The sequence below is a fragment of the Otolemur garnettii genome, unplaced genomic scaffold, assembly GCF_000181295.1.
Source record: "Otolemur garnettii isolate 467f Iridium unplaced genomic scaffold, OtoGar3 scaffold00015, whole genome shotgun sequence".
In the NCBI taxonomy this organism is placed as follows: Eukaryota; Metazoa; Chordata; class Mammalia; order Primates; family Galagidae; genus Otolemur; species Otolemur garnettii.
In genome coordinates, this window is record NW_003852410.1 from 23,595,820 (window position 1) to 23,604,671 (window position 8,852).

At 39.5% G+C, this 8,852-nt stretch overlaps 1 protein-coding gene across 3 annotated transcripts in view; it reads right to left on the minus strand.

Moving 5' to 3' along the window:
- ATXN7 (ataxin 7) overlaps positions 1–8,852 on the minus strand; it is a 124,037-nt gene that overhangs the window by 108,258 nt on the left and 6,927 nt on the right. For all 3 annotated transcript variants that reach the window (XM_023510703.1, XM_023510700.1, XM_023510701.1), the window contains exon 2: positions 8,035–8,133. The gene's annotated coding sequence lies outside the window, so the exon portion shown is untranslated. The remainder of the gene's footprint in view (positions 1–8,034; positions 8,134–8,852) is intronic.

Below are 8,852 nucleotides of genomic sequence, written 5' to 3' on the forward strand. Positions count from 1 at the left end.
GCCTCCCAAGTAGCTGGGACTACAGGCGCCCGCCACAACGCCTGGCCATTTTTTTTTTTGGGGGGTGCAGCCATCATTGTTGTTTGGTGGGCCCGGGCTGGGGATTCGAACTGCCACCTTAGGTGTATGTGGCTGGCGCCTTAGCCACTTGAGCCACAGGCGCCGAGCCGGCAGTTTGCATTCCTAACATAAGGGTGTCTTTTGGAACTTGGAACTCAATTCTCCACAAACCATGAGATGTGTTGTGCACAGGTCCCCAAGCTGATCATCAAAATGCCTTCAGACTAACCTCTAGGTACTAACAGTAGTACAAGTGTATTAGTATAAGAGGGAAAAGGGAAGGAACGCTACAAAAGTTTCTTCCTCCTTTCCTCAGCAAGATTCCAGCTCTAAGTAAAGCCACAGAAACAGCAAACAGCATCCCTGACTTTTCCACATTCTTTCTTTGCACCCTGATCCAGTAACCTATCTGGGTTTGTAATACTTCTCAAAGGACACACTGTTCATAAAAACTTGCATTCCCTTCCCACCTCCAAAGTAAAACCTTCCTTTCCTTGGTAGAGGTAAAAAGCCTGCAGATTGGGCGGTGCCTATGGTTCAGAAGTAGGGCACTGGCCCCATATACTGGGGGTGGCAGGGTCAAGCCCGGCCCTGGCCAAAACTGCAAGAAAAAAAAAAAGCCAGCAGATTTAACTATTTTTTCGCTTACATGTATATGATTATGAATGAATAGAGTTCCCTGTCCTTACCTCTTCCTAAGTATAAACACATGTAAAGAATTCTCATATAATATGCGGGGCCTTAACCCAAATAACTTTCTAGATGTACTGGTTCCTAAACCTTTCTTCTCAGAAACAGACAATTACTGACTATACTCTCATGGCCATTCTGATTTTACACAGCATCACTTGTGGCTCACAACAAAGTTTCTGACATTTTAATTAACATAAAATCTTCCTGATCTGGAGACCTTAATCTTCTCTCCACTTCCCACTTCTCCTTCTCCCACAAATTGTTCTAAGTGAAGGAACTTCAAGATCATAAAAGGGGAACCCAAACAAAATTGCTCCTGGTGATAAATCTGCCTTTCTTGCTTACAAAGCCTGACTTTACCTCTCTCCATTTCAGAAAACAGTTATCTTTGAAAAGCATCAAGATTTTTCCAAAAGTTTTCTAGGCAGTGGCAGTAGGATAACAATCTTAAGTGGGTGATTCATGCACTAGAGTCTGACCCTTCAGGTATTTCTTTAAAAACAGCCAATTAGATAAGTTGAATTTCATCAAAATTAAACTGTTGTGCTTCAAAGAATACCATCAAGAAGGTGAAAAGACTGGGAGTGGTGGCTCATGCCTATAATCCCAGCACCTTGGGAAGCTGAGCTGGGAGGATCACTTAAAATCAGGAACTTGAAACCAGCTTGGGCAACATAGCAAGAGCCCATCTCCACAAAAAGTAGAAAGAAAAAGGGAGGTGAGAGGGAGGGGGAGGAAGACAGGGTGAGGAACACAGGGGAAGGTGTGAGGATGAGGAGGAGGAAGAAATTGAAATCCTCATACTCTGCTAGTGGTAATACAAAAGGAAGAGAATGAAATCCTCATACACTGCTAGTGGGAATGTAAAATGTTGCAACCACTGTGGAAAACAAAGTAGCAGTAATAAAACATACAGTTACCATTGCCTCCAGTAATTCCACTTTTAGGTATCTACCAGGTACTCAAAAGAACTGAAAGCAGAGACTCAAAGAGACACTTGTACAACAATATTCATTTGTAGCATTACTTGTAATGGCCAAAAGATGAAAATGACCCATGTGTCCATTAACAGATGAATGCATACACAGTTGTGGTATATCCATACAAAAATATCATTCAGCCATAAGAGAAACAAAGCACTGATATGTGTTCCAGCATGAATGAAACCTGAAGATATTATGCTAAATGAAAGACAAAATAGGTCACATATTATATGAATTCATTTATGTGAGTTCCCCAAATAGTCAAATCCATACTTACAGAGAAGAATAGTTATTTCTAGGGGCTAGAAGGAGAGGATGAGGGAGTGATGACTTAATGGCCATGGGTTCTTCTTTAAGAGTGCTGAAAATGTTTTGGACTTTAATAAAAGTGATGGTTATATAACATTGTGAATATACTAAAAATCGATACATTGTATACTTTCTTTTTTTTTTTTTGCAGAGACATGACTCACTTTATCACCCTCAGTAGAGTGCTGTAGCGTCACAGCTCACAGCAACCTCCAACTCTTTAGGTTGGACTTAGGTGATTCTCTTGCATCAGCCTCCCGAGTAGCTGGGACTACAGGAACCTGCCACAATGCCCAGCTATTTTTTTGTTGCAGTTTGGCCGGGGCCAGGTTTGAACCCACCACCTTCAGTATATGCGGCCGGTGCCCTACTCACTGAGACACAAGCGCCGCCCAATACATTGTATATTTTAAATGAGTAACTTTATGGTATTTGAATTATATCCCAATAAATTATATGGCTGTAAAACCAACATAGAAATTTGGAATGTTTCACAAAAAGAATTCCAGATTGACTTCTTCTGAAAAAAATCCTAAGAGCAGATATCATTAGCCACAGCATCCCTCATGGAAACCATGAGTTGGGCTGAAGCTGGTCATGAAGCCAGCTTCTATAACTGCCTAACTCTGAGCCTTGGTAGGAAATTTTTTGTCTTTGCCTCAGTTACCTTCTCTGTAAAAATAAGATCATAATGGCATCTATACCTCAGCAGCTTGTTATGATTCAATAAATTAATATGCTTAGGACAGTGCCTGGCACATAGTAAGTGCTCAGTAAGTATTAGCTAATTGTATATTTTACAATACCTCATATTGTTTCTAATGGCCTTTACTTTTCAACTTTGTTTTCACAAATGAAATTATAACATATAATCTGACAGTCCAAAGGATAGAAGCAAAAAGACAGTCAAGATGAAAATTTTTTAAAAGGGCGTTTTATTAACATATATAATTATATCCTGTTTAGATTTTTTTAAAAATACACTTTTATGATCAGAATGATTATTTTTTTAAAAAGGGATGATTATCCTTTCTACCAAGGATCTTATTTATTTAAAAGAAGAAGAAATTCTAAATTTATGTTGAAATTAAATTTTTGTGAGATTGTCACAAATCCCTGTCAAGTGAGCAGCAATAGCACCGAAATATAAAACCAGAGGCCATTTCCTTTTTTCTGAAACCCATTGTTTAGCTAGGATTCTCAAAGCACCAACCTCTCTTCAGTTTCTTCTTCTTCATGGAGTATATGCCGCTGTATTTTACAGCTGCTAAACTCCTTAGCCAGTCAACATCTTTCACTACTTGGCAAAAATCTTCTTACACCCTTATCACTGATCACATCCCCTTTACAAAGATTCCACTCTAGCTAAACAAGCTACTTGTGTCCAAGACATAAAATATGGCATATCCATGAAAATTTTGCTAAATTCCATTATTTCTTTAAATAAAACTCACGTAAAATTCACCATTTTAACCATTTTAAAGTATAAAAGTTAATGACATTTAGTATACTGACAACACGGTGCAGCTAACATGGCTATCTAGTTCCAGAACACCTTCATCACTCCAAAAGGAAACCCCATATCTACCAAGCCATCCCACCCCCACCCATCTCCTTCTGCCTTCTGGATGTCTCATATAAATGGAACCATCACATGTGGCTTTTATGCCAGGCTTCTTCCATTTAAGCACAATGTTTTGAAGGTTTATCTGTGATGGAGTGTGTATCAGTATTTCTTTCCTTTTTCTGGTTAAATAATATCCCACTGTGTGGTATATCACAATTTGTTTATCCAATTATCAGTTGATGGACATTAGGGATTGTTTCTACTTTTTGGACATAGTGAAAAGTTGCATGCCATCTTCTTTTACCTTCCTTCTGCCTCATATACTAAACAAAGTCAAGCTTTCTTTTTTTTTTTTGAGACAGAGCCTCAAGCTGTCCCCCTGGGTAGAGTGCCGTGGCCTTATAGCTCACAGCAACCTCCAACTCCTGGGCTCAAGCGAGTCTCCTGCCTCCACCTCCCAAGTAGCTGGGACCACAGGCGCCCGCCACAACGCCCGGCTATTTTTTGGTTGCAGTCCTCATTGTTGTTTTGGCGGGTCCGGGCTGGGGATTCGAACCCGCCCCCTTAGGTGTACGTGGCTGGCGCCTTAGCCGGTTGAGCTATAGGAGCTGAGCCAAAGTCAAGCTTTCATCTGAGTTTCAAATTGACTTTCATCTTCCCACCTTAGCTTGGCCCAAAGTCCACACCTTCCTCTGAATTTCTTTACCACTTCCATAGCGAAGGCAGCAAACTGTCAGCATACTGTAGAAACCTACAGTCCTATTTAGGCTCTTCTTAAATTAGTTAATATATTAAAATTCATCAAAGTCCATATCTCAGTCCCTTTAAATATTTGTAAGGTCTGGTAGTATCATCATCTCTTGCCTAGAGTATTGCCAATAGCCAAAGTTTAACTGGTCACCCTGCTTTTATCCTTACCCACTACATCCTACCTTAATATAGTGGCCATAGTGGTTTTATTAAAACAGAAGTCAGATCAAGTCACCCAGAACTATCCAATGGTGTTCCACTATGAGGCCATATACCCTGGCCTTGTTACTTGTCAGACTTCATTTCCTACCATTTATTTTCTCCTGTTCACTCAGTCAGATCCTTTCTGTTGTTTGCACCGCCCAGGAGGCTCCTGCTTTAGGCCTCTGCACTAGCTGTTCACTCCAGCAAAAATATTCTCCTTATCCTGACTTATTCTTTCTAATCAATTGTTATCATGTAATAGAATATATAATGTATTTACGTATGTTTGCTGTCCCTTAACTCTTTCCCTCCATTAAAAGAAAGTGCAATAGAGCCATTATGGAAAACAACATGCAGGTTCCTCAAAAATTAAAAATACAACTATCATATGATTCAGCAATCCTACTTCTAGATATACATCCAAAGGAAATGAAATCAATATGGCATAGAGTTATCTCCATTTCATGTTTATCACAGCATTATTCACAATAGCCAAGATGTTGAATGAACTCTGGTGTCCACAAACGGGTAAGTGGATAAAGAAAATATGGTACATATATACAGTGGAATGCTACCCAGCCTTAAAAAAGGAACTCCTGTCATTTTCAGCAACATAGATGAACCTGGAAGACATTATATTAAGTGAAATAAGCCAGGCAAAGAAAGCTAAATCCGTACAGTCTCATTTGTATGTGAAATCTAAAAGTTGAACTCAACAGAAGTAGAGAATAGAATGGTAGGTACTAGGGGTTGAGGTTGGGGGTGGAGGGATGTTGGTCAAAGGACGCAAAGTTTCCGTTAGAAAGTAACAGTAAATTTAAGAGATCTATTGTACAACATGGTGACTACAGTTTACAGTTAATAACAATGTATTGTATTCTTGAAAATTACTAATAGATTTTAAGCTTTCTCACGAACAAAAAGTGATAAGCATATATATGGAGAAATGCATATGTCAATCAATTTTATTTAGCCATTCTCTAGTATACATATATTTCAGAAGAATATGTTGGACATGATAAATATATATAATTTTTTTCAATTATAAAAGAGGTAAATGCAAATTCAATGGCAGGGACATTTGTTCCTTTGATTTACTAATTTATCCCCAGTGCCCAGGCAGGTTTGTACTCAGTCAATATTTGTTAAATGAACAAATATTGGGCCTACAATCTGTTGGTGTTGACAAGGGGCTGCTACTTTAGGTTGGTCATGGCCTTGACAGTTTCTCACAGTTCCCCCTGGCTCAGTTTATTCCCCTACCTGTCTTGCCCTCTGGTCTCTGCAGACTTAGGAGTTTGTGGCTCCTCTCCTTTCTATATATCTTTTCATAGGGATAGTCTTTTAAAAAGCTTAAATGTCCACGGCACTCTACCCAGGGGGACAGCTTGAGGCTCTGACTCAAAAAAAAAAAAAAAAAAGCTTAAATGTAATGGACTCTAAGATCAAATTTCAATGACTCCCCCTTTTTTTTTATGATTTTTTCCCTTAACTATTTGACATTTTACGTTGTTTTCCAGAAATTGTAGATTTTCTGCAAGACAAAGGAGTTGAGATTCTGAAGGCCCCTGAGCAGACTCCCTGATTCCAAAACTCACCATACCCCACAACCTGCCCCCAGTGCCCATGGCCCCTTGTTAGTTATACCATAGACTATCTCAAGGCAGGTGGCCCCTCCTTTAAAAGCCTGTGATCTCAGGGAGACTGATATGAGGCAGCTTTCACCATTCTTCCTGACAAGACATCACTAAAAAATTACTTTCTGGCCAGGCCCGGTGGCTCACGCTGTAATCCTAGCACTCTGGGAGGCTGTGGTGGGTAGATTGCTGGAGCTCATGAGTGAGACCCCATCTCTACTAAAGATAGAAAAACTGAGGCAATAGGATTCCTTGAGCCTAAGAGTTGGAGGTTGCTGTGAGCTATGATGGCACCATGACATTCTTCCCAGGGCGACAGTTTGAGACTCTGTCTCAAAAAAAAAAAAAAAAAAAAAAAAAAATTACTTTCTTCCTTGGCAATCCTTGTCTCAATAATTAGATCTTTGTGCAACAAGTAACTGGACTTAGGCTGGTTTTGACCCCCTCGTGGTTTTCAACAGTAGAAGTCACAACTGTAGTCCACAGAAATTACTTTCTATTCTTTTCTTTCTACTCTAGAGACAATTTCAATGGCCACAGTAGAAAATCAACAAATAGTTATAGACTAAAGAGCTCCTTTAGCATTCTGTGTTTCCTTCTCTCCAAATCCCTCCACTGGCAGCGACTATCCTGTTTTAATCAAAATTCCTACAGGAATTTCCTCTTTTTTACATTGTGTGAAACTTAGCCAGTAAATTCATGAAGGTAGACATATTGGAGAAAATCCATTAATAGTGACTGCAGTTTTCATAATGATCTGAGATTGCTCAGTAGCACAGAGCTATCTGGCACCTGGGCAAAGGCACTGGGCCTAGACAGTATTCTTGAAAAACTCCTGCCTGTTTTAAAATCTTGCTTAGGGCTCGGCACCTATAGCTCAATGGGCTAAGGCGCCAGCCACGTACACCTAAGGTGGCGGGTTCGAATCCCCAGCCCGGACCCGCCAAACAACAATGACGGCTGCAACCAAAAAAAAAAATAGCCGGGCGTTGTGGCGGGCGCCTGTGGTCCCAGCTACTTGGGAGGCGGAGGCAGGAGACTCGCTTGAGCCCAGGAGTTGGAGGTTGCTGTGAGCTGTAATGCCACGGCACTCTACCCAGGGGGACAGCTTGAGGCTCTGTCTAAAAAAAAAAAAAAAAAAAAAATCTTGCTTAGGATCTTCCCTGCCCCGAGCAGCTAAGGAAATAATACCCAAGGAGAGAATAAGACAGTAGCTAAGGGAAGTGGAGCTGGAAAGAAATATAAGAGCATGCCTGTGGACAACCTCCCAGAAAAAAAAAAGAGGATATGTATTGGGAGAGAGGAAAAGTTTTCTTCAATTTTAATAAATTTGGAAGGGGTGTTATTTAGCAATTTTCCTATTGAGAAACAACCCCCCCCCCATAATGTCATTGTCATTTCATATTCGTTAAGATAATATTCAAGGTTATATTTAAAGTTGGAGATCTTATTCAGATATCTTAAATTTTTTTTTCAGACAGCGTCTCACTGTGTCACCCTCAGTAGACTGCTGTGACATCATCGCTCACAGTAACCTCAAACTCCTGGGCTTAAGTGATTTTCTTGCCTCAGCCTCCCAAGTAGCTGGGACTACAAGTGCCCACCACAACACCTGGCTATTTTGTTGTTGTTGTTGTTGCAGTTGTCATTGTTGTTTAGCTGGCCCAGGGATTCAAACCCGCCACCCTTGGTGCATGTGGCCAGCACCATAACCACTGTACTACGGATGCCGAGCCCAGTTATCTTAAATTTTTTAAACTAACATCCTCCGATAAAACTCATACTCTTATAATAGAAGCAATGCATTTATTTACAGCAAAATAGCCGTTACCTTTTCTTTGGAGGGCAGGAGAAAAATCCTGATGGCTTTACCAGTGGATCTTCATCTGCTGTGATTATGCAAGCTCTTTCTTCTTAATTCTGTCCAGATCTACAAAGACAGAAAAAGGGCAAAGAGCTGAAATAATGGATAAAGCTAATCAGAAATCTCATTAGTTGCCAGATGTTCCAAAATTATTATATGTGCTTCGAAATGTCAAATTATTAAATTTCAAGATACTTTACCAATTTACAACAAATGCAATTCAGGTTTTTATTTGTTTGTTTTACAATAAACTTAACTGACTATATTTACAATAAACTAATAACAAATGACTATTCAATATGCACAGAGAGTCAGTCTCCTGGGGATTAAAATCATTGTATGTAATTTGCTACTAATGAGTTTTCACTTAATTTTTAAGATGGCTATTCAGAAAGCCTGCTCCTATGAAACATGTCAGAATCACAGATTTTAAAAACACACATGCACTGAATAAGATTACTATTTGGAGAACTCATTGTGTCTTTATCATTTAGCAGTTTATAAAAGCAATTCATAATACTTCAAAAAGCAAATAAAAACTCAAATTATCTTTCTAAAAAGCATGAGAAATATATGTACTCTATTATCTTCACAGTTGTATGCCTATGTATATCAGGTAAAATGTAGCTACTTTTTAATTCATTTTGGGAGGACCAGTGAGTTAAGTAATTAAGAGATTGGACATTAACAATCCAGAGTTAGGAATTAAGCTGGTTTGCAAATTTGAAAAGCAGAAAAAAAGAAAGAGCAGCAGGCTTGGCGCCTGTGGCTCAAGTGGCTAAGGC